This window comes from Cervus canadensis, chromosome 29 (assembly GCF_019320065.1).
Source record: "Cervus canadensis isolate Bull #8, Minnesota chromosome 29, ASM1932006v1, whole genome shotgun sequence".
In the NCBI taxonomy this organism is placed as follows: Eukaryota; Metazoa; Chordata; class Mammalia; order Artiodactyla; family Cervidae; genus Cervus; species Cervus canadensis.
This window is the reverse complement of record NC_057414.1, coordinates 6,579,891-6,605,028: the sequence shown is the minus strand read 5'-3', so window position 1 is coordinate 6,605,028 and position 25,138 is coordinate 6,579,891. Positions and strand designations below refer to the sequence as shown.

At 44.8% G+C, this 25,138-nt stretch overlaps 1 protein-coding gene and 1 pseudogene across 5 annotated transcripts in view; one reads left to right on the top strand and one right to left on the bottom strand.

Annotated features, from left to right (window-relative positions):
* RAB30 (RAB30, member RAS oncogene family) overlaps positions 1–25,138 on the bottom strand; it is a 146,786-nt gene that overhangs the window by 27,360 nt on the left and 94,288 nt on the right. The window contains exon 1 of one of the 5 annotated variants that reach the window (XM_043451091.1): positions 16,313–16,631. The exons of the other annotated variants lie outside the window; for them this stretch is intronic. The gene's annotated coding sequence lies outside the window, so the exon portion shown is untranslated. Of the gene's footprint in view, positions 1–16,312; positions 16,632–25,138 lie in introns of those variants that run through there. 5 annotated transcript variants of the gene reach the window in all.
* On the top strand, positions 17,903–19,327 carry LOC122430510 (annotated as a pseudogene).

Here is a 25,138-nt window from a genome sequence, read left to right as displayed (position 1 = left end):
AACATGCAGGTCTCTGTTCCCTGGGACAGTGGAGGAAAAGTATCTCTCTGGCAAGAACCTGGGTCCACAAATGGTCAGTCAACTCACCATATGTCAGGCACCATACTTGGGGCTTTATGTCTGTTCCCATTTCTTTTTACAAGTCTATGAGGCGGGTGTTTTATGTGACCTAGTTTACAGGTGAGTCAACTGAGGGTAGTCCAAACATAAAGACAACAGCCAGACTTCAAGTCCAGAAGACATACATGCCACCAAAAGGAGCCTCCCCTGTCTCCTCCTCTCACCAAGTTCTACTGGGCTTATTTATTGATTTCTGCCTCACGTTCCAAGTGCATCCCTTAGCACACGCGTGCATGTGCATACGCAACTGTGAGCATCATGGAAGCAGTGAAGCGTCTGTCTGGTTGAGCCCTGATCCTAGCCCCTCCGTATCATCATCATTGCTGTCACTATTGTCTTCACCACTACCACCATCATCACCATCACCTCGTTCTATATTATTAACTCATTCAATCCTCACAACACTCCTATCAGGTAGACACTACTAACATCCTAACTTGACAGATGGGGACGCTGACGCACAGGTTAAGAAGTCATTAAGATCCCACTTAAAGAGCTGATGGAGCTGAAAGTCAAACCCAGAGAGCCTGGGTCCAGCACCTACATTGCCCGAAGCACCACCCTAGAGTGTCTTTCACAAAGCCCGGCTCATACTAGCAACTTCAGAAAACCCTGACAAATTGAATGACGAGGGCAAGACTCAATAAATGTGATTTTCCTTTTCTTTTCCCCTCGGGGTTCAAATGCAAAATTCTTTCTACCACATTGGAGCAGTTTAGATAAGAATCAAGATCAGACTCCAGTCAAAAACACAAGGGTTAAAACTCAATAAAGCTGTTAAAAGCAAAAAAAAAAATCTCAGGGTTAGGTGCAAGGAGAGCAGGAAGATGTGTGGCCGTGTGACTCACACACAGACCACAACTCACACTTCCTAAGTCAATGAAAAGAGAATGTGGCCCTGGGTCAGGTGCTTTTTCTGTGCTCAGATCATTTGCAACACATTGATTTCTCCATCTTGGACAGAGGTCAAAGAAACAAAGCAGAAGATCGAGATGGGAATGTCCAAAAATAAAGGGCTGAGACACAGGGCTCCTAAGAGAAGGTCAGCAGAGCCCAAATTATGCACCTTCAGGGAAAGAAGGTGAAGTTACTTGGCCAGAGTCATGCTCACAGTCAAGCTGCAGGCAGTGACCACCTGGAGCCAGCCACAGACTAAAAGCGAAGGTCCCGCCTCTTTCTGTAAGAAATAACTTCAGTGCTCCACTGAATGGCTGTGGTTGTTTTCTTTTAAATAAACCTCTGAGAGGGAAAGTGTTTGGTCCCTTTAAACATGCAGACTGCCCATGGTGAACGCTGGCCTGTAAACTCCTGGGGATTGGCTGTGGTTACCGTTTCGTTTTTAATAGAAAACACACTGTTGGGTGAAAAGCTCACAAGACTGTCTGGAAACTGCGTTCTGAGGAAGTCTTCCTGTTTGGGAAGTAACAGAACAGCCCAGGCGTCACCAACCGCCGCGTGGTGACACAGCGTCCCGGGAGGGAGAATCCACTCAGAAGTTGTCAGTTACACCCCGTCCCCAAAACTGACAACAAAAGTCACACCTTGTCTGGAGCAAACACGTCGAAAGATATGCCACTGGCCAAGCACAATTCTAGGAATTGTATGTTCTATTATTGTTAGTAATAGCTGACACTTATTCAATGATTCTCTTGTTAAATTTTTTAAAAACTTGTTTTTGGCGGTGCTGGGTCTTTGTTGCTGCAGGCAGGCTTTCTCAAGTTGCGGCAAGCGGGGGCTACTCTCCAGGTGCAGCGCGCGGCTTGCTCATTGCAGTGGCTTCTCTTGTAATTCAGCACTTCTGGCTCCTGCTGTCTAGTCGTTCAGTCGTGTCCGACTCTTTGTGACCCCATGGACCGTAGCCTGCCAGGCTCCTCTGTCCATGGGATTTCCCAGGCAAGAATACTGCAATGGGTTGCCATTTTCTTCTCTTCAATGTTTCTTACATGCCAGGTATTCTTCTACATGTATTTGCTCATTTACTCCTCACAATGTATGTGCATTCTAAGTCGCTCCACTCTGTGCGACCCCATGGACTGTAGCCCGCCAGGCTCTTCTGTCCATGGGACTCTCCAGGCAAGAATACTGGAGTGGGTTGCCATGCCCTCCTCCTGGGGACCTTCCCAACCCAGGGATCAAACCTGGTTCTCCATTGCAGGCACATTCTTTACCACTAGCGCCACCTGGGAAGTCCCACAACGTATGAGGTAGGTACTATTATGACCATCCCTAACTTTCTGTTGTTCAGTCACTCAGTCTTGTCCGACTCTCAGCAGTGCCATGGACTGCAGCACGCCAGGCTTCCCTGTCCTTCACCATCTCCTGGAATTTGCTCAAATTCATGTCCATTGAGTCAGTGATGCCATTCAACCATCTCATCCTCTGTTGTCCCCTTCTCCTCCCGCCTTCAATCTTTCCCAGCATCAGGGTCTTTTTCAGTGAGTCAGCTCTTCAAATCAGGTGGTCAAAGTATTGGAGCTTCAGCTTCAGCATCAGTCCTTCCAGTGAATGTGCAGGGTTTATTTCCTTTAGGATTGAATGGTTGGATCTCCTTGCAGTCCAAAGGACTCTCAAGAGTCTTCTCCAACACCACAGTTCAAAAGCATCAATTCTTCAGTGCTCAGCCTTCTTGATGGTCCAATTCTCATATCCATACATGACTACTAGAAAAACCATAGCTTTGACTAGATGGACCTTTGTCGGCAAAGTAGTATCTCTGATTTTTAATATGTTGTCTAGGTTGGTCAAAGTTTTTCTTCCAAGGAGCAAGCATCTTTTAATTTCATGGCTGCAGTCACCATCTGCAGTAAGTTTGCAGCCCAAGAAAATAACGTCTGTCACTGTTTTTATTGTTTCCCCATCTATTTGCCATGAAGTGATGGGACCAGATGCCATGATCTTAATTTTTTGAATGTTGAGTTTTAAGCCAGCTTTTTCACTCTCCTCTTTCAAGAGGCTCTTTAGTTCCTCTTTACTTTCTGCCAAAAGGGTGGTGTCATCTGTGTATCTGAGGTTATTGATATTTCTCCCAGCAATCTTGATTCCAGCTTGCGCTTCACCCAGCTCAGCATTTCTCAAGATGCACTCTTCATATAAGTTAAATAAGCAGGGTGACAATATACAGCCTTGACATACTCCTTCCCCAATTTGGAACCAGTCTGTTGCTCCATGTCCAGTTCTAGCTGTTGCTTCTTGACCTGCATACAGGTTTCGCAGGAGGCAAGTAAGGTGGTCTGGTATTCCCATCTCTTTAAGAATTTTCCACAGTTTGCTGTGAAACACACCGTCAAAGGCTTTAGCAGAGTCAATAAAGCAGATGTTTTTCTGGAACTCTCTTGCTTTTTCTATGATTCAACAGATGTTAGCAATTTGATCTCTGGTTCCTCTGCCTTTTCTAACTGAAGCACAGAGTGGTTATTCTAAAGTCAGGCAGCTAGTTAGTCTTAAGACCAGGACTCAAAGCCAGATGCATCTAACTCCTAATTTCAGCTCCTTCTGAAGCAGAATGCTGCTGCCCTCTGCTTGGTGGTAGACAGCACTGCTGTAACTGTCATGAGGACTGGAGGCTAAGCTGAAGGGACCTCCAGGCCTCTCTGAACTGCAGTGTTCTGGAAGCTCCCTACTCTGGGAGCAGCACACCCCACTGAAAGGGCCTCACTCTGACGCCAGTCACACAAGCACAGCTCCACCCTCCGTGCCCAGGTCTCTTTTCAGAGCTGGAGCCAGACTTTCGCCAGCAAACCACATCCACCATCCAGTTTGTCCTGTAACCAAGTGTCGGCACAAAGGACATAAACAGGAACACTGCTCAGATAAACAAGCCAAGCCTCAAATACCGTAAATACTGCAATAGCTCTCAGTAAGTGGATATGTACATAAAATTCAAAAAAGGAAAAACAGATGAGGAAAAGAAAAAAATGAGTTTAAAAAAGATAAGGAGGGGCTTCCCTGGTGGCTCCATGGGAAAGAATTCCCCTGCCAGTGCAGGAGACATGGGTTCGATCCCTGGTTGCGGAAGATCTTACATGCCTCAGAGCAACTAAACCTGAGGGCCACGACTATTGAGTCTGTGCTCAAGAGTCGGGGACCCACAACTACTGAGCCCATCTGCTGCAACTACTGAAGCCGGCATGCCCTAGAGGCCACGCTCCACAACAAGAGAAGGCCCCGCAATGAGAAGCCCACGTACTGCAACCGGAGAGTAGCCTCCACTCTCTGCAACTAGAAAAAAGCCCATGCAGCAATTAAGAACCAGCACAATCAAAAATAAATAAATAAATAGATCATGCTTAAATATATATTTTTAAAAAGATAAGGAAACAAGATGTACTGTGAAAAGCTTAAAAGGAAAAAAAAAAAACATTCTAAGCAATGTGATTTTGGCAACATAAAAGCACTTATCAAAGTGACCTTTTCAAAAAACAAAACAAACTGTATTCACTGCTGTATGTCAGAACATTCTCCCCCTGCTCTTTTGGGCTCAGCACAACCAATAAAAGTCAAGGCTTCCAGTGAACAAAGGCCAGATCCCTGCCCTGCCTTCTGTCCCCCAGCCCCCGCCAAAGAAAATGATATTTGGGGGACTTGTCCTTGTTCAAAAGCTGTATGTCTCATGCAGGTCCTTCTCCTGTTCAAGGTCTCAACCTTGCTCTATAAACCGAGGGCGTGGGTGAACAGGAGCCGTGGCCGCTCCCCAGGGGAGCCCCTCCCCAGCACTGCACGTGCCGCCCCTTCGCTAACCCAAAAAGGCAGCGTGAGTGTTCCAGGAAAGCGAGAGACCCGGGTCAGCCAAAGAGCTGGGTAAAGTTCTCTCGTCCATAAAGCGGGGATTTATGAGGCTTCCCTGGCGGCTCAGTGGTAAAGAATCTGCCTGCCAAGCAGGAGATGTGGGTTCAATCCCTGGGCCCAGCAGATTTCTCTGGAGAAGGAAATGGCAACCCACTCCAGTATTTCTGCCTGGAGAATTCCATGGACAGAGGAGCCTGGAGGGCTACAGCCCATGGGGTCGCAAAGAGTCGGACACAACTTAGTGACTAAACAACAACATTGGAACCTACATCACTGAGTTGCAAATCAGGAAATAAACAGAAAAGCAGTATGTAAATAAATATACAATAATCAAATGTTTTCAAAAGTATAATCATCAAACTTTTTTAATCCTAACCCTCAATCAAGAGTCAGATATACTGATTGCAGAGCATATAGTCAAACAAGAAGGAAAGAAAGTCTTTAGGGAAAATCTCTTTCCCTACCCACACCCACCCCGGGGACAGTACAGTTAATAATTTGTTCTACAATCTTTTAGCTTTTTTAATATATATATTCTCATATCAATGTGTTTATTTTTTAATGTACAGATTTTTAAAACAAAAACAGAATCATAATATTATACAAACTCTTTTTTATTTTCTACAGAGGGCTTGGAGAAGGAAACGGCAACCCACTCCAGTATTCGTGCCTGGAAAATCCCATGGACGGAGGAGGCTGGCGGGCTACGTACACTCCATAGGATTACAAAGAGTCAGATACGACTGAGTGACTTACACACTGAGGGCTATTTTTCCAAAACCCCAAATCAGAACTCATGGTCTGCAAATAGAACAGACACCCGGAAGGCCCATCAGCATTCACTCAACATTTGCTCCGATGACCCTAAAAACGCAGGAAGTTGGGCGGGGGGGAACAGTGACATAACTTCGAGAAACACTAAATACTATAACCCAGGGCTGGAGACTTAAAAGGTTCTGAAAACTTTTCTACAATGAAGAAAACTGGTTAACTGTTTAATCCAGGATTTACCAAACATGATTTTAGCTGAAAAATCTTCTAAGATTAATACCTTTTACTATCCCTTGCCACTTGGACTCCATGAAACATGAGTATGGTAAATGCTATTTTATAGCATTTGAAATCAGGGCTATTCAGATAGGGTTTTAGAAGGAGGGATGGAGGGAGGGAGGAGGGAAGGATGGGAGGGAAGAAGGAAGGAGATACAGACCCAGTTAAATTTCAATTTCAGATAGCAACAAATAAACTGCAGTATGTTTGCTCCAAATATTACATGGGACATATGAATAATTTTTAGTAGATAAGTATAACCCCGATATTGCATAGAACATACTTATATTGCTACTATAAAGTTATTTGTTGTTTATCTGAAATTCAAATTTAACCGGGCTGCTGCTGCCAAGTCATCTCAGTCGTGTCCGACTCTGTGCGACCCCATGGAAGGCAGCCCACAAGGCTCCCCCGTCCCTGGGATTCTCCAGGAAAGAACACTGGAGTGGGTTGCCATTTCCTTCTCCAATGCGTGAAAGTGAAAATGAAGTCGCTCAGTCATGTCCGACTCTTAGCGACCCCATGGACTGCAGCCCACCAGGCTCCTCCATCCATGGGATTTTCCAGGCAAGAGTACTGGAGTGGGGTGCCATTGCCTTCTCCGTTTAACCGGGCATCCTACACTTTATCTAGCAATTCCTACCCTGAGAAAAATTGGACTCATCAGGTCTAGGAGAAACAGAGAGACCCTGAACACAGCCCCAGCAGTGGAGGAAGATGGGTAGGGCCCGAGAAACAAGATAGGAAACTGATGAATCCAAAACAACCAAATGAGGACTAGAAAAGGGCAACCAGTGACATCTGAAGAAAGCATTACTGAGCTGGGGCTCTCCAGTCTGGGCCGGGCTGCAGGGTCTGCGTGCAGACAGACACACAGGGCTGAGAAGGTGGTTCTCCCTCTCCCGGACAATCACGGGGCGCTGTGGACTTTCCTCCAAGTTTATCTCCACATGTGCTCTGTCTGCGGCAGGGGGCTGTGCCCTACACGTCAACGGCTCCTCCCGTCTGCTCTTAAAGACAAGGACCACACTTCAACAGGGTACTCATGTCTGCATACTCCCCTGGCGGTGTTCAAGAAGCATACGTCGAACTGGAAGGACTTGATCTGTCTTGTGCTCTAACAAGCTTCTGTCTCAGGAAGCTCATTATTGCTTAATTACTAGAAGGCAATTACTAAACATTACTATAATCAAGCACTGCAAGCTCACTTGCTTTACATCAGCTGCTAATTTCAGGTTATTGCAAGTTAATTATTCTCCCCGGCCAGGGATGGCAAACACCCACCTGTGCCGTGGCTGCTTCTCACTCATCAGGCCCTAATCTCCGGCATCTTTGTCATGGCCCTTTACAGTTGACCAAATGCTTTCACAGACATGATCTAATCTGGACCTCTCCACAAAAACTGGTTCTTATCATTCATTATGCAGGTAAGGAAACCAAGGATTTAAGTGATTCACCCTAAGTCACACGCTGGTGAGTTGCAAGGTGACCTCTGTATCCCACGCACCTCAAACTTCTCCCCTTGTGGGAACACCCTCTGTTTTCCCAGGTTCCTGGGTATTTGGACCATGATTTGAACACTTAATTATATGCCAGGAACTATTCTGTTTCCATACATAATCTTATTTAACCTTTTCAATAGCCTCACTAAGTAGGCATTAGTATTCCTATTCCACAGATAAAGAAATTGAGGTTCAGAGAGGTTAACTTATTTGTTTAAAATTACACAGCTAATGAGCTAAAGTTTTTCTGTGAAGAAAATTAAGCTGGAATCCTGTCTCACTCCTCTTACTAAAATAAATTCCAGATGGATTAGAGATTTGGATTTTTAAAAATGAAAACATGCAAGTGCTAGAAGAAAGCATGATATACATAAATACAGAAATCTTAAAGTGAGGAAGGTTTTCTAAGAATTGCATAAACTCAAAGCCATTAAATAAAGATATTGACCCATCTGACTAATTTTTAAAAATTCTGCATCATAAAACAAGATGAACTAAAATATCTGAAATGCATGTAACTAAGGGCTAATTTCCTATAAAAATCAATAAGAAAAGATGAATAACCCAATACAAAAAAAGGGTAAAAGACATAAGGAGACAGTTTATCAGATGAAATTAAAATGGTGCTTACATTAAAAAAAAAATCAGCCTTGCTCATGAGTAAATTCAAACTATAATGAATTTATAAATTATAATTTATGATGAAAACTACAATGAATTTGTAATCAGAGGCCATTTTTCATATCACATTGGCAACATTCACTCTGTATTGGACAGAGTATAGAGAAATGGGGCACCTGTATACTGCTGGTGGGAGGCAAACCAATGCAACTTCTACGGAAGGCCATAGTGACTGAAAACTAAAAAGACTATTATACTCCCTCTGACTCAACAATTCTACTTCAAGGAATTTATCCTGCACGGATACTGACACATATGTGCAAAGACACATGGGGTGGGATATATTACAGCACTGTTTATAATAGCATATATGAAATCAGCCTAACTCCATCAGCCGCAAAATAGTTGTACAGACTGTGAAAACTATACATCAATATTCCACGCGGTCTGCAAAATACATTAAGTGAAAGAAGCAAGGTGGAGAAGAGTGTGCGTAGTGGGAAAAGCTGCTGCTGCGCTCACTTGCTCAGTCGTGTCTGATTCTTTGCAACCCCAGGGACTGTAGCCCGCCAGGCTCCTCTGTCCATGGGATTTTCCCGGCAAGGATACTGGAGTGAGTCGCCATTTCCTCCCCCAGGGGATCTTCCTGACTCAGGGATCAAACCCGACTCTCCAGAGTCTCCTGCCCTGCAGGCAGATTCTTTACCACTGAGCCACTGTGGAAGCCCGTAGTATGAACAGAGGGCACATAATTAATTAACTGCATCTGCATGTGTTCCCAGGTGGCACTAGAGGTAAAGAGTCTGCCTGTAATGTAGGAGACGTAAGAGACCGCGGGTTCAATCCCTGAAGATCCCCTGCAGGAGGGCATGGCAACCCACTCCAGTATTCCTGCCTGGAGAATCCCAGGTACAGAGGAGCCTGGCGGGCTACAGTCCACAGGGTCGCAGAGTTGGACATGGCTGAAGCGGCTTAGCACAGCCCAGCACATCTGCATAAAACATCTCCAGAAAAACTACAAAAGAAAACTAGTACAGTGTCTGCTTTTGGAGAGACTATAGTATCTAGCTCTTTTTGGGAAAGAAGATAACCTCCAACTCTTAATAAATTAGAGGGACTTCCCTGATGGTCCAGTAGCTAAGACTCCACACTCCCAAGGCAGGGGGCCCAGGTTTGATTCCCGGTCAGGGAACTAGATCCCATTTGCTGTAACTAAGACCCAGTGCAGCCAAATAAATATTAAAAAAAAAAAAAAAATTATCCTCTGCCCTTTCATTCAGTCTTACAATAGTGCTTAAAAGACAAGGTAGCTATCCTAATACAGTGAAAGGGGCCCTTTTAAAAATGTCTATTGGAGGTGCTCTGTCTCTTTCTTTCTGTTTTCTCTTTGCTCTGCTGCACCCCTTACTGTAACAGAGACCCTCTAAGGAATGTCCCACCCAGCTTCTGGAGTTGCCTTTTCCAGCTTGTGGTGTATATTAAACCACGTCTTTCTACATGGTGGGCTCATTCTTTCACGCCAAATTCCTTTAAAACCAAGTATCCATCATGTGTGTGACGGCCAAATCCAACGGGGAGAACGACAGGCTATTTATGTCCCTAATAAAAACAAAACTCTTGCCCACGAGGCTCGTGTACTGCTGCTCAGAAACTGCTATCACTGGGCTCTGACACAGAACCTTCCTGAGGAGGCAGGGGGAACGTGTCTTCTTCTCCCCATGTTACAGAAATGGGCTTTGAAAGGACGAAGAGTGACTTGCCTCAAGCTGCACAGCCTGCAAGCCACAGTCAGATGAGACACCTGGGTCCCCTGACTCTAAGTCAGAGCTGCTGCCAGGACAAATAAAGCGCAAATATAAATCCTACTGGGCAAGGCTGGGGCCTAACCAGCAGGGAGGCTGGCAGGGACCCGTGGATGGGAGGGAGGTCAAAAGCAGCCCTGGGTTTGCTTGCGTTTCCAACTGGGGAGGGGTATTATGAACCCAATAAAAGGGAGGAAAAAGAAAAAAAAAAAAGCAGCCTCTGAGATTTCTTTTTTGGGGGGCAGGGAGGCTGCTCCAGGACTTCTTAGAAGCATGCAGGATGTTTAGTTGCAGCACGTGGGATTTAGTTCCCCGACCAGGGACCGAACCTGGGCCACCTGCTTTGGAAGCACAGAGTCTCAGTCACTGGACCACCAGGGAAGTCCCAAGAATATTTTTTGAGACACATGAAAAATAAAGATAAAAAAAAAAAGTAGGCCTGAGTATTATTTTCAAAGGCAAGACAGTAAGATATTTTATTCTTCGTACACATTATCTTCCATATTTTCCTCTTTCCCCGAAATACAAAATGGATTTGGGAATCCAGAGGAATAAGGAAAGTGAAAAGTTACCCAAGGAACGGCATTTCATGAGAACAGTTCACCAAAGGCCACATCGGAACGATCCTGCTTAAGTAAACAACGCTCTTTGACTTGCTGCGGTGAGAAGGCGTCACTGCCCTGGGCCCAGATGTGTCTTCCCGCAGAGAAGGGGGACGAGGGGGACGAGGGGGACGGCCGCCCCCCACCCACCTGGGCCCCGGTTCCGCGCACTCCCCCGGCAGGCAGAGCTAATTTGGTTTGCACCGCAGCACCTGAAAACAGGTGCTTGCCGGAGAGTCACAGATACAATGGGTGGTAAAGGCCCCTTGTCTCCCAGGGAGAAGGAAGACACCTTTCCACTCGTTAATCCCTTTCCAAGATGGGGAGCTTCTGTCTGCAAAAACATGTTTGTTGCACTGATCTAAGAAAACGCCTTCCCAGACCCAACTTGCTGTTTCCGGCTTCTGCACAAGCCTGCCAGGCTCCCTCTGTTGTCCTCCTCCAACAATAAACAATACCACCCGCCAAGAGCTCTGGGGAGGCGGGGAAGGTCTGTTCTCCACATTCTGTAAATCAGGGAGTGTGTCTAATCTTTCCTCCGCAGAAGCTTTCCTGCGCCTGTTTGGCTGGGCCGGAAGGGCCTCGTTATCAGCGTCCTTAGGCTCCTCCCCCCGGCTGAGATTCAGTGCGGCTGGGCCAGGCGACCAGAGATCAGAGCTTCAGCCCCAAGCGCTTCCCCCCAAGGCAGACCAGGGATGGGGGTATCTCCCTCCCTGTCACCCCAGGCTGGACCCTACCCTCAGCTGTTAAACAGATTCCCTCCTCACTGGAAGCAGAAGAAAAGGAAATGGGGAAGCAAATGTCCACATGCTCTGTGACTCAAATGGAGGAGGATAAAATGTAGCAATTCTCCCAATATTTATCTCCCAAGACCTTGCCAGGTCCCCTGTCAACACAGAAGAATGCCTGTTTGTCTAGAGTGTAGATCCTTTATACACATCAGCCTATTTCATCCTTGAAACAGGCTTGTGGGGTGAGATTTCTTGGTGACTATCAATAACCTTTTACATCTATAGAAGGCCTCAGGTTTGCTGTCCTAAAAATTATCTGTATGTGTGTTGCCCAGTTGTGTCTGACTCTTTGCGATCCCATAGGCTGTAGCCCGGCAGGCTCCTTCATGGAATTCTCCAGGCAAGAATACTGCAGAGGGGTGCCATTCCCTTCTCCAGGGGATCTTCCCGACCCAGGGATGTAACCTAGGTTTCCTGCAATGCAGGCGGATTCTTTACCATCTGCGCCACCAGGGAAGACCCTTATCTGTATCCTTGCAAATTCCTTCATGGAATATGGGATAAAAATTCTCCTCCAGTCTACCCCGCGCGCGCACACACACACACACACACACACACACACACACGCACACACACAGAAGGCCACAAGCCATTTGTCGCCAAGGCTTGCTGATGTGCTGTCAGAAAGGTAGCCTGGGGCTTCCCTGGTGGTGCAGTAGATAAGAATCTACCTGCTCGTGCAGGGGACGTGGGTTCCCAATGTGGGAGGATCCCACACGCCTCAGAGCAAGTCGAGGCCTGTGTCACAACTACTGAGCTCACAGCTGCAACTGAAGTCCACGCGCCCAGAGTCTGTGCTCCCCGAGAGACGCCACGCCACGAGAAGCCCAAACACCACAGCCAGAGAGTAGCCTCCTGCTCGCCACAACTAGAGAAAGCCTGCACAAAAGCAATGCAGTGCAGCCAAAAATAAATAAAATGGAAAAAGAAAGAAGAAAGCAAGAAATGTAGCCTGAATACCCGCCTCCACTGTACCTTTGTCTCTGCTGCACCAGCCTGGATCCAGCCCTTGTCCCCTCTCACCCAGCCAGCAATGTCTAACCAGGTTAAGTGTAACAAGGAATGACTGTCCTCACTAGCAGGCCTTCAATATTTATCAAAAGCCTTAACAACATCCACGCTCTTTGATCTAGCAATTTTGCTTCTGGGAGTTTTCTCTAAGGAATGATTCCAAGATGTACACACAGATTTATTCACAGTAGCGCACAAAGAAAGTTCCTTCCAGTATTACTTAGAATAGTCCCCGAAAACGAAAACAGAGCGGGTAAAGCCTCTTCCAACAGTGCAGAAATGGTTACATTAAACCACATGATATAACATTATGAAACATATACGTAGAAGAAAATACATTTTAAAAATGCTTCCTCTAAGTGGTGGGGTTATAGATTATTTTCTTCTTGATCTATTTATATCTTTTCTAAACTTTCTTCAATAAACATGACTTATTTAGAAATAATACGCTTCATGAAAATATAGGGACTCAATGCTGGTAAGGGAGACATGGAACAGGTGGACACATAATCAGCCAGTGACCATCCACACTTAATTAGCTCTCCTGAAAGCAGAATCTTCCTATGGGTACAAACCAAAAGCCAGAACTGCATTCACACTTTCCATGCTGGGAACTCACTTCTGGAAATTCACGTTAAGGAGCAAACTCAAAATGCAATATGAACAGAAATGCTCATTACATCTTACCTAAAAGAACTGGAAACAATCCAGTTGTCCAGCTCGGGCAGTGTTGTATGGAACATCAACACCATGGAATGCAGGGCAGCTATTAGAAATGCCAGTTATGAAAACTATGTAGAAATATGAAATAATGTTGAACACAGGCTACAAAACTAAAAGAATACACAAAGCTCCATTTATCAGGACTGCAGCTATAAAAAGTAAGCATGGATGTGAACAAGGACATTTCCAAAGCAAGAACATATATTGCGTTTAGTTTATGAGATCACAGGGAGCTTTTTGTTTTTTAAGTTTCATCCTCCCCACCTTTTAAACAAGTTTTAACATTTTGCATATGCCATAGACACATTTTTTAAAAACGTAGAAGACATAGAAAAAGGAATTACCAAAAGCAACACAAACACTGCCAACATTTTGATGTGTTCCTCCCTGTCTGTTTTTCCTAAGCACTACATGATTTAGTTTGGTTTTGATCACTGTACTCATGACAAGATTTCCTTTAAAGTAGTTAAAAAAATCATTTCAATTTTTAAAATCAGAGAACATAACAAAGACCTGTAGGAACATATACTGATGGGTTTTTTCGAGTGCTGTCAGGAGAACTGACTTCATACAATGTCTGACTATAAACAAAACAGCAATTTCATACCATGGTGGCAGAACAGCTGGAATGATCAAAGTTCCTAAGACCTGGGGAAGACTCTTAGGCCTGTGTTGTTGTTGTTCAGTCGCTAAGTTGTGTCTGACTCTGCAACCTCATGGACTGCAGCACGCCAGGCTTCCCTGTCCTCCACTGTCTTCCAGAGTTTACTCAAACTCATGTCCATGGAGTCGGTGACACCACCCAACCATCTCATCCTCTGTCTCCCCTTTTCCTCCAGCCCTCAATCTTTCGCAGCATCAGGGTCTTTTGCAGTGAGTCATCTCTTCGAATCAGGTGGCCAAAATATTGGAGCTTCAACATCAGTCCTTCCAGTGAACACCCAGGACTGATTTCCTTTAGGATGGACTGGTTGGATCTCCTGGCTGTCCAAGGGACTCTGAAGAGTCTTCTCCAGCACCATGGTTCAAAAGCATCAATTCTTCAGTGCTCAGCCTTCTTAGGCCTGTATCAATAGCCATAAGCCAGGAGCGTGGAGAGTGCTGTGCTACTAAAGCTGACATTGTTGTAAATTAGAAGGAATTTTCTCAGATTTGGAAAAGATAATGGGTGACTTCCCTGGTGGCCCAGTGGTTAAGAATCCTGTTTCCGGTGAAGGGACATGGGTTTGATTCCTGGTAGGGGAACTAAGATCCCATATGCTGCTGGACAATGAAGCCCGTGAACGACAACTACTGAGCCCATGCACTCGAGAGCCCATGCTCTGCTATTAGACAGAAGCCACTCACAATGCAACTAACTACAGAAGCTCCCATGAGCCACAACAAAGACCCAGCACAGCCTAAATAAAAAAATTTTTAATTAAAAATAAAATTAAAAAAAGAAAAGATAATAGATACAACAATGGACTAAGTTTTCAAATCAGGAAAAGCTTGAAGCGATCCAATCCAACTGGTTGCTTGACCCAGCATATTTAACCTCCTTGACACCGAACTGACAACCTCACCAGCAAGGATCCCTCCAGGAAGAGAAACAGGGATCGCTATGTAAGCAACGCCTGGGCTCTGCTGCCTGCAGACAGGGAGGCGAGGCTGAGCCTGCTTTCCTCATAGATGGGCTCAGTTTCTGCAGGAGTGTGACACTTTGGGGCTTTTCAAACACCAGGGCCCCTCAAGACAAACACTATTCATCTCTTCCATGTGTGTCTAGCAAAGCCTCTGTTCTCTGTCACAAGGCTGGGGGAAAGCGGCTGGGCTGGGCTGATGAAGACATAAGATGCCACTGTGAACACAGCCAACCGCATTCAGATACCAGCTACATCAAGGTAAAAAGTCACATTGCATTCTTTGCCTTAGAAGTTTTTGGAAACAAACCCGTGGACAAGATGCAATACGACTACTCCACTACAATATTAATTTAATATTTCCAAAGAACTAATCTGACCATGCCATTCCCAGACTTCAAACTCCTCGGAGATCCCGGCTGCCCACACAAGCCCTCTGTGAGAGGAAGGACAGGGCCTTGGTGAAGGAGGTAAACCTAGGAGCCAAACTGCCCGAGTCTGAGTCCTGTCTCTGCCCTGAAGAGTTGGGTGACTGTGGGCAAGTTCCCTTTCCCTCGATGCCCACATTTCTTCATTTGTAAATAGGGATAATAACAGCGCCTACATCATGGGGTTATTTTACAGATGAAAAGATTTACTACAACAAAGCATGAAGAAGAGAGCCCGGCATCTGGTAAATCTCAGGTGCTTATACATGGAACTCTGCTTAATGCTGTGTGGCAGCCTCAATGGGAGGGGAATTTGGGGGGGAATGGATACGTGTATGTGTATGTCTGAGTCCCTTCACTGTCAGCCCGAAACTATCACAACATTGTTAACTAGCTATACCCCAATACAAATAAAAAGTAACCAAGAAAAAAAAAAACCTTTAGGTACTTATAAACCTTATTAAGTCATTGTTGGAAAGTTCAAATTCCCTAGCAGGGCACACAGAGCCACCCATAACCCAGTCCCTGCTCATCTCTTTGGCTTCATTTCTCATGACCTTAGAGTTACCACTACCACGATGATCACACAGCCATGCCAAGCTCCCAGAATGTGGCCCCTGAGGCAGGTTCATCTCTCCACATCTCTACTCACAGGAGGCCATTCTCTCCTTGTTGCCGGTGAGCAATCACACAGCTCTGGACCCCTCCACCCACCCCCGTGGGAATTAGCCCCTCTCTCCTTTACACTTCCACCGTGTGCCATGAGACTCCCTTCATAGATACTTCATTATCCTCACTGGTTCAGGGATCCTGCTTCCCCCACTAGACCTTAAGGACAGAGGCGCCTATGAATTTCTGTCTGTATCCCCACTGCCTGGCACTCAGGAGATCCTGAGCAAATAATTATTAAATAAATGCAAAAGAAATGTTGATCAGAACATGCAAAAGCTAGGAATAGTTTTCAGAGAACCTAAACACCAAGATAAGGAAACCAAACCCCAAAACACTTTGATCCTGAGGAGAGTTAATTGGCAAAGATCATATAACCAAAGAGAAGAAAGAAAATGATAATTTCCCAGGGGAAAGCCAAACCTTATTATAATGCAGTGTCCCTGTGTGTATTGGAGGAGGGGGAGGGAGAAGTGACATTAATAATGGTTCTAAACTAACTGATGTTGACTAATCACTGAACAACAGGTTTTAAATGTTTTCTTTAGGGAAAAAAAAAAAGCTGATTGGGAAGTATTTTTTTTACCTTGTTCAGACTACAGGTTGATTTCAATATAAAATACTACACAGGACCCAGACTGCAAGAAAAGAGAAATAATTTTTGCTGAATGTCTATAGTGAACCAGCTACTTTAAAAATAATATCATTTCTATTTATTAAGCAGAAGGTGCTAGACACAGAACCATTCACTTTAGATACATCATCTAGATTGGATAATGCAAGTCCTCAACAACTCTGAGACTAAGTATTTCCCTCTGCATTCTATAGATGAGAAAAACATATTAATCATTCCATACATTTTTAGTGAGCATATTCTCTGTGCAAGTCACTGACCCAGGATACAGTGATGAACAGGCAGACAAAGTTCCCCACACCCTTCACAGAGTATACATCCTAGCTGAACAGAAAAGAAAGCAAGGAATGAATGGGGAAAGGAGCATATACATAAATAAACAAGAAAAATATCAAATAGTGGCAGCTGCCAGTAGAGAACAAAAATAAAAGGAAAGGACAGAGTGTATCCAGACAGCAATTTTATTTTATTTGGCTGCAGCATGTGGCATATGGGATCTTCATTCACCTACCAGATATCGGAATTGTACCCCCTGCATTGAAAGCGCAGAGTCTTAACCACTGGACCACAAAGGAAATCCCCAGACAGCAATCTTACAGTGAGTTGTCAGAGAAGGCCTCTCTGGGCTGGTTCTATTTAAAATAAGATTAGAATAAGAAAAAGTGAAGCACATGAAGATAGGAAGAACAGGGACTTCCCTGGTGGGCCAGTGGTTGAGAATTTGCCTTCCAATGCAGGGGACACATGTTCAATCCCTGGTTGGGGTCTTAAGATCCTACATGTCATGGAGCAACTAAGCCCACATGCCCTAACGAAGACCCAGTGTAGCCAAAAAAAACTGGAAGAGTATTTTGGGCTGAAGGAATAATTAGTACAAAGAGACCTAAAGCAAAAATGGACTTGGCATGTTCAAGGAGCCAAAAATAGAACAATGAGGCTGGGTGCATGGTCAAGAAGAAACGGCTAAGAAACAGACCACGGGGCAGGTCACACACAGCTCAGTCACGGCCAGGAGGCGGGATTTCATTCTAAGTGCAACAGGAGGCCACCTGGAGAGGGAGGGATGGTAGGGAATGTGACATAAACCACTTAACCTTTTCCAAAGATTTCTCTGGTCCTTGTACTGTAGGGTCTTGTGGCCAAGATACAAGTTCAAGCAACTAGTTAGGAGATTACTGCAGGAAGCCTAGGTGAGAGATGAATGGGTGTTAGTAAGGAAGAGGGCGGGAAGGTGATAAGATTTGGGAATGTTTTTGAAGATAGAGCTAGAAGACAGAAATTGCTGAAGGACTGGATGATGATGGTGGAAGAAGAAAGAAATCAAAAGTAAGGCCTAGGGCCGGGGCCGGGCAGAGCGGGCGCGTACCATGGCTGCCCAGTACCCGCTGCCTGCAGCCCAGGAGGGAGGAGCACCCTGCGGAGGAGCCCCGCCACGCCCCAGCACGCCACGCCCCCAGCACGCCCCCTGCACGCCTGCCCCAGCACGCCCCGCCCCCGACCACGCCCCAGCACGCCCCACCCCGCCACGCCCCTCCACCTCACGCCACGCCACGCCCTGCCACACCACGCCACGCCCCCGCCCCGCCCAGGCACGCCCGCAGAGGAGCCTGCCAGCCCCCAGCACGCCTGGCTTCTGCACATCCGGAGTCGGAGCGCCTAACCTTCCCTGCCTCCCAGCCTTGCCTCCTTCTGCAGAGCAGAGCTCAATAGAGCTTGGTGGGTTTTGCCTTTTTCTCTGGGAGGAGAGGAGCAGACGATGTGGAGAAAAGAATGAATGTCAAAGGAAAAGTAATTCTGTCAGTGCTGGTTGTCTCAGCTGTCGTTGTGTGTGGGGAATACAGCCACAGCCCAGAAGGCTCTCTGTTCTGGATAAACCCGTCAAAAAACCCCGAAGTTGGTGGCAGCAGCATTCAGAAGGGTTGGTGGTTTCCGAAATGGCTTAACAATGGTTACCACAAAGAAGAAAAGGAACAGAGGAAGGAAGACGAAAGAAAGCTTCATCTCTCGGACTGATTCAACCCACTTAGATGCCCCGAGGTTGTGACCATGACGGAATGGAAGGCGCCTGTAGTGTGGGAAGGCACTTACAACAGAGCCATCTGGGATGATTATTATGCCAAACAGAAAATTACCATCGGCCTGACGGTTTTTGCTGTTGGAAGTTACATTGAGCATTACTTGGAGGAGCTCTTAAAGATAAGCACTTCATGGTTAGCCAGAGTCATATTTTACATCATGGTGGATGATGTCTTCAGGATGCCTTTGATAGAGCTGAGTCCTCTGCACTCCATTGAAGTGTTTGAGATCAAGCCTTTGATCTCAAAGGCTTGTGTTTGAAAGGAGTTGGCCGGACATCCTCACCATGCGTGTGAAGACCATTGGGAGCACATCGTGGCCCACATCTGGCATGAGGCTGACTTCCTCTTCTGTATGGAGATGGACCAGGTCTTCCATGACAAGTTTGGAGTGGAGACCCTGGGCGAGTTGGTGAGCAAAGCCACAGGCCTGGTGTTACAAGGCAGATCCCCGTAACTTCGCCTACGAGAGGTGGAAGGAGTCTGCAGCATACATTCGCTTAGGCTGAGGGGATTTTTATTACCACGCGGCCATTTCAGGGGGAGCACCCACTCAGGTCCTGAACATCACCCAGGAGTGCTTCAAGGGAGTTCTCAAGGACAAGAAAAATGATGTAAAAACCCAAAGGCATGATGAAAGCCATCTAAACAAGTATTTCCTTCTCAACAAACCCACTAAAATCTTATCCCTGGAATACTGCTGGGATTATCATATAGGCCTGCCTTCATATATTAAGCTTGTCAAGCTATCTTGGCAGACAAAAGAGTATCATGTGGTTAGAAATAACTTTGACTTTGTGCCAGTACATTTCTGAATTTGAGAGAGTATTATTCTGGCTACTTCCTCAGAAAAGTAACACTTAATTTTAACTTAAAAAAATATTAACAAAAGACCAACACAGCAAGTACATAGTATTTCTCCTTGTAACTTTGAGCCTTGTAATATGAGAGAATGAACCTATGGTAATCAGATGTAAATTCCCAGTGATTTGTTATCTATTCTGGGTTGGGGAGGCAGGGAGAGGATACACCATCAGTTGATCCAAAAAAAAAAAATTGCCATAGACAAAGAAAAAGCCAGAAACACTATGTGTGCCAGCTGACATACGGGAGAGAAGTATGCAAAGGGAAGTGTTTGACAACAAGATACGATTATTGTGAGGGGCTGTCCTCTTGACTGCAGTGTCTTCCTATCTCTGCTGGGTCTGAAGCAACACAAGAGTTGCTTCTGCAGCAGGAGAACTCTTAGTAGGCCACAGTCTACCTTGGTGCTCCTCAAATGGTTTAGTCAATGTCCTTTCCTTCTCAGGACATTGTTTGGCTTCTGTGCCAAGACTAGTCAAGATTCCCAGTGGATATGGTAGAGATGTTGGGAGTCACAGGCAATCTGAAAGAGCCAGTGGGTGCTCTGCTTGAAGAGAGAACAAAGCCTCAGAGTAAGTTGGCAATGAGTTGTTGTGAGTTGGCATGAAATAAGCAAACAGAGGGTAGAAAGAGAGGGAGCTGATCACCGTGGGGCAGTGCCTCCTTTGAGGGGCACAGGGCATGTGGTTGCCACATAAATATGGCATGGATCCAGGCACTGAATGGGAGGCAGTGTGGGTAGTCTCCAGTCTCCTCAACCATTACGACAGCCAGAGCAGTGTTGTCTTAGAAGATGCTTCTTGTTTTGGCCAAGTCATATTCAGTATGCCAGACTCTGGAACTTGAGTCTTCAGATCCTTGACCAGAAGAAGGGGATGGTGTCAGAGGAGACAAAGACCTGCAGGGGATTAAAGAGGCTTGCAAGGGGTAACATTTCTCAGACCTGGACTTCATGACAGTCAGTCATCAGTGAGTTCTGCTACCACCTGCTCTAATCCTCAGCCCATCAAGCCCCAATCTGGAGGGCTGACATCAAGGAACCTCTCATTTCCCCTTGCCCCTTGCACTACTGAAGTATAACAACCAGATGTGTTTAATAAAATGGGTAATTGATTTTATATCAAAAGTAGAGGGGATGGCAATGGAAGATCCAGTCCTTGTGACTGAACATCATTCAATTCCTTTCTCTAAAAGAAGCTATGAAATCTTATATATTATTTAAAGCTAAGCAAGTCAATGTAAAGGAGGTTAGGGGGCAACATTTACATATGCAGGCATGTTTATATTTTGCTTATGTTCCAGTTTACGTCATTGCTTTCCATTTTCAAGCAATTGACTTGAAGAGCCACTGCACTGGCTTGATGCTCAGCACTGTGAGCTTCTTTGATAAAATGAAACCTCCATTTTCTCTACTGTTTCTTTGTGCCTCCTACTATTCAGTTCTTGCCAAAATTTTTCACAACCCAGTAAAACAAAAGAAAACCAACAAAAATCTTGAAGAAGTGGGCTTGTAAAAGAAAAAGGCGATCAAACGTCAGTTAGGACTCTTGCTTCTCTATAATTCAAGTTTTGGGGGATCCACTCTGGAGTAGGGAGAGTTCATGGTTTAAGTCTGAAAGCAAAGAAATGACATATCCTCAAAGATCAGAAAAAAGAAATGATGTTTCCTTTCAAAGGGATCTTGATTTTTTTTAATTCACTTAAATTTAAAATCCAAATGGACAAACTCAAAAATCTTATTAATAGTTCAATGTTAAAAAACTAAAATTTCTGATTTACAATTAAATAAATTATTTTCTCAGTAAAAAAAAAGTAAGGCCTAGATATTTTGGCATGAGCACTTGGAAAGAATACTAGCAATACTTACTGAGGTGGGGAAGACTGAAAGAACAAGTTTAGACCACATCCAGGGTTGTCTTTCGGTCACATTAAATTTGCAACATTGCCTGGACATCTATCTGGATATGAATCTAGAGTTCCAGAGAAAGTATGAGGATGAAGCTACAGATTTGAGGGTCATTAGCCAACAGATATTATGGCAAGCCATCAGATTAAAACAGGACATCTACAGAGGGTGAATAAATAGAGAAGAGGCCATTTCAGAACATGAGGCACGTTATCATTTAGAGGTTGAAGACACAGATTTTCTTTTTAAGAGTTTGGTTTTTTAAAATATTTACTTATTTGGCTTCACTGGGTCTCAGTTGTGGCACATGGGATCTTAGATCTTTCGTAGAGGCATGGATGGAAACTCTTAATTGCAGCATGTGGGATCTGGTTCCCTGACCAGGGATCAAACCTGGGCCCCCTGCACTGGGAGCAGACTCCTAGCCCCTGGACCACAGGGAAGTCCCAAGAGAAGGAGACTTGAAGAGAGTCCAAGGAAGTATGAAGAGACCCAGGAAAGTGGAGTGTCAAAGAGAGATCAGCCTTGTCACGTGCTGCTGAGAGAATAACTAAGACCATAAACAAAGCGGTGGCCTTCAGCTTGGCACAACGAAAGTCACTGGATGACACAGACAAGAATAGTCCCTGTGGAATGATGAGATGAGAGGGAGGGGAAGCAGTCAAAGCCAAAACAAGAGACAATTTTTAAGTTTTACTGAGAAAGGGAACGCAGAAACTAGAGGATAGCTCAAGAGGGGAATAAGATCAACAGTTTTAAATTAATGAATTTATTTTGTAATATTTGAGAAACAAAATTAGAAAACATTTCTAATTTGCGGGGGGAGGGCTGTTTTCAGGTAAGAAATATTCATTTCAGTTCAGTCGCTCAGTTGTGTCCAGCTCTTTGCAACCCCATGGACTGCAGCACGCCAGGCCTCCCTGTCCATCACCAACTCCCGGAGTTTACTCAAACTCATGTCCAATGAGTCAGTGATGCCATCCAACCATCTCATCCTCTGCTGTCCCCTTACAGCATATTTATTTGCTACTGAAAATTATCCAGTGATGGGTAAATTTCACGATGGCAGAGAGAAGGGGCATAATTATAAGATCAAAGATCCATAAGACTTGATCTTAAGACAGTTCATAATGTGCCCAAGGTAAAAGAATTGATAGGAAGGGAGCTAGAATACTTTCCCGGGTCTGTTTTATTCACATATACATCCTTTTTTCCACACACCATCGTCGGTAATATAATAGAGTAGCATTTGCAGAAGATTCCAACTCCAGGCTCTGAATATCATCAGCACAGTTTTAGAAGGAATCTTAACTTGGAAGAATTAACACAAACACACACCCCCTTCTATGTAAGCAAGCTCTGTTCATCATACAGAATCCTATGATTGCATTTTCACTCAAATGTCATTTATGTGTGTACATCTGGCTATGGTCCTACCACAGTAGAATCTTCATTGTTGTCCTTTTATGTACAGAGTGGCTTTGAGGAGGGGATGGGGACATTGAGATACATCACTGTGCAGAGTAAGGGGGAACAGGGCAGGAAATAAACTCTCTAGTGACTGCAATAAGGCAGTTAAAAATATTTTAAGAATGTCAGTTGTGTATTTATATTTAGCAAAAGTGAAGATGGAAATCAAGTTATATGATGGTTGTTTCTTTCCTCTTTACATAGCGATCTTTGGAAGGGAGTGGCTATGGCTGTGCCAGGACGTGGCCCCCTGTCATCAGTTCCCCACGCCCACTCCTGCTCTGCCACGTGGAGGCACAACCCCACCCCCTTCAGCCCCACTGTTCTCTCACCTGATTTCGCATCATCTGTTCTAGTTTACTTCTTCCTTCAGGGAAACACAGATGCCATCTCCCCATGATATCCTCCCTGCTCCCTCCTTCTCTGAACTTTATAGCACTAAGTACTGAGTGAGTGAGTGAGTGAAGTCGCTCAGTCATGTCCGACTCTTTGCGACCCCATGGACTGTAGCCCACCAGGCTACTCTGTCCATGGGATTCTCCAGGCAAGAATACTGAAGTGGGTTGCCATTTAAGTACCAGTACCATGTAAATATAGCTCTTGATCACATTAAGCCTTTTTTTTTTTTTCCTGATCAGAAAAGGTTTATTATAAGGGCCAACCAAGGAAAACATGTGGGCTTATGCTCCAAAAAAAGTGATACATATATATGTATGAGACATTACTTTGCCAACAAAGGTCCGCCTAGTCAAAGCTATGGTTTTTCCAGTGGTCATGTACGGATGTGAGAGTTGGACTATAAAGAAAGCTGAGCGCTGAAGAATTGATGCTTTTGAGCTGTGGTGTTGGAGAAGACTCTTGAGAGTCCCTTGGATTGCAAGGAGATCCAACCAGTCCATCCTAAAGGAAATCAGGCCTGAATATTCATTGGACTGATGCTGAAGCTGAAACTCCAATACTTTGGCCACCTGATTAAAAAAACTGACTCACTAGAAAAGATCCTGATGCTGGGAAAGATTGAAGGCAGGAGGAGAAGGGGACAACAGAGGATGAGATGGTTGGATGGAATCACCAACTCAATGGACATGAGTTTGAGTAAGCTTTGGGAGTTGGTGATGGACAGGCAGGCCTGGCGTGCTGCAGTCCCTGAGGTCGCAAAGAGTTGGACCGACTGGGCAACTGAGCTGAACTGAACTGACTGGGTCACTTTGCTATGCACCTGAAATTATCACATTATTAATCCGCTATACTCAAATATAAGATAAAAAGTTGAAATAACAAAATAAAATAACAAAAAAGAAAAAGAAAAAATAAATAAAGAATGACATTTTACACTGATAAATTTTCACTATCTTCATCCATCATAAGACTAAATGTATTAGAAGTGAAAATTTTAAATGTATTAGAAGCTAAAACTTCTGGAAAACTTTTAGCAGTTCTTTTATAAGAACTTTATTTTATAAAGTTTTTATAAGAACTTTGATTGGAAGTAAAATGGGTTTTATTATAAAGCATACTTTATCTCCTTACTTTATCCAGTGTCTTTAAAAATAAGTAAGTAGAGAGAAAAAAAAAAGGACTCAAACTTTTTTTATCATATTAAGTCTTAACACTATTCTCTTGGAGAAGGCAATGGCAACCCACTCCAGTGCTCTTGCCTGGAAAATCCCACGGACGGAAGAACCTGGTGGGCTGCAGTCCGTGGGGTCGCGAAGAGTCGGACACGACTGAGCGACTTCACTTTCACTTTTCACTTTTCACTTTCATGCATTGGAGAAGGAAATGGCAACCCACTCCAGTGTTCTTGCCTGGAGAATCCCAGGGACAGCGGAGCCTGGTGGGCTGCCGTCTGTGGGGTCGCACAGAGTCGGACACGACTGAAGCGACTTAGCAGCAGCAGTAGCAGTTTCTATCGGAAAGACAAAATAAATGCTTCATCTGTTTTTGAAATAATTATTTTGTTTCCTATCATGCTCCAAAAAAAAAAAAAAAACAAAAAACCACTATTCTCTGATTCCAGTATCAGAGTGAGAGTCCTTTTCGGTAGGAAATTCAGTGTGATGATTGGCCATTGTTACTTTGAGAGGCAGCTTAGTCATGGAAAGATCCCAGATTGGGTTTGAGTTGAAATTGTGGCTCTGCTTCACCTTTGATAAGCTGAGTGAGCTTGGGCAAGTCTCTTTCTAAGCCTGGCTTCCCTCACAGACAATGGGAATACTACTACCTACCACCTACTACCTGGCTATGTATCCACAACGTGCTTGCTCTTCTGCTAAAAACCCTGCAGCAGCTTCCATGGTTTTCAAAAATCATATCCAAAACCCTTCAACCTGCTTACAGCTCCTCAGCCTCACTGCCCACCTACCTCACAAGCCACACTCCAGTGGCAATGAATTTTGGGGGATACTCCTCACCCCCATGCTTTTACTTTGTCAGTCCCTGCTGTCCTCACACTCTCAGCCC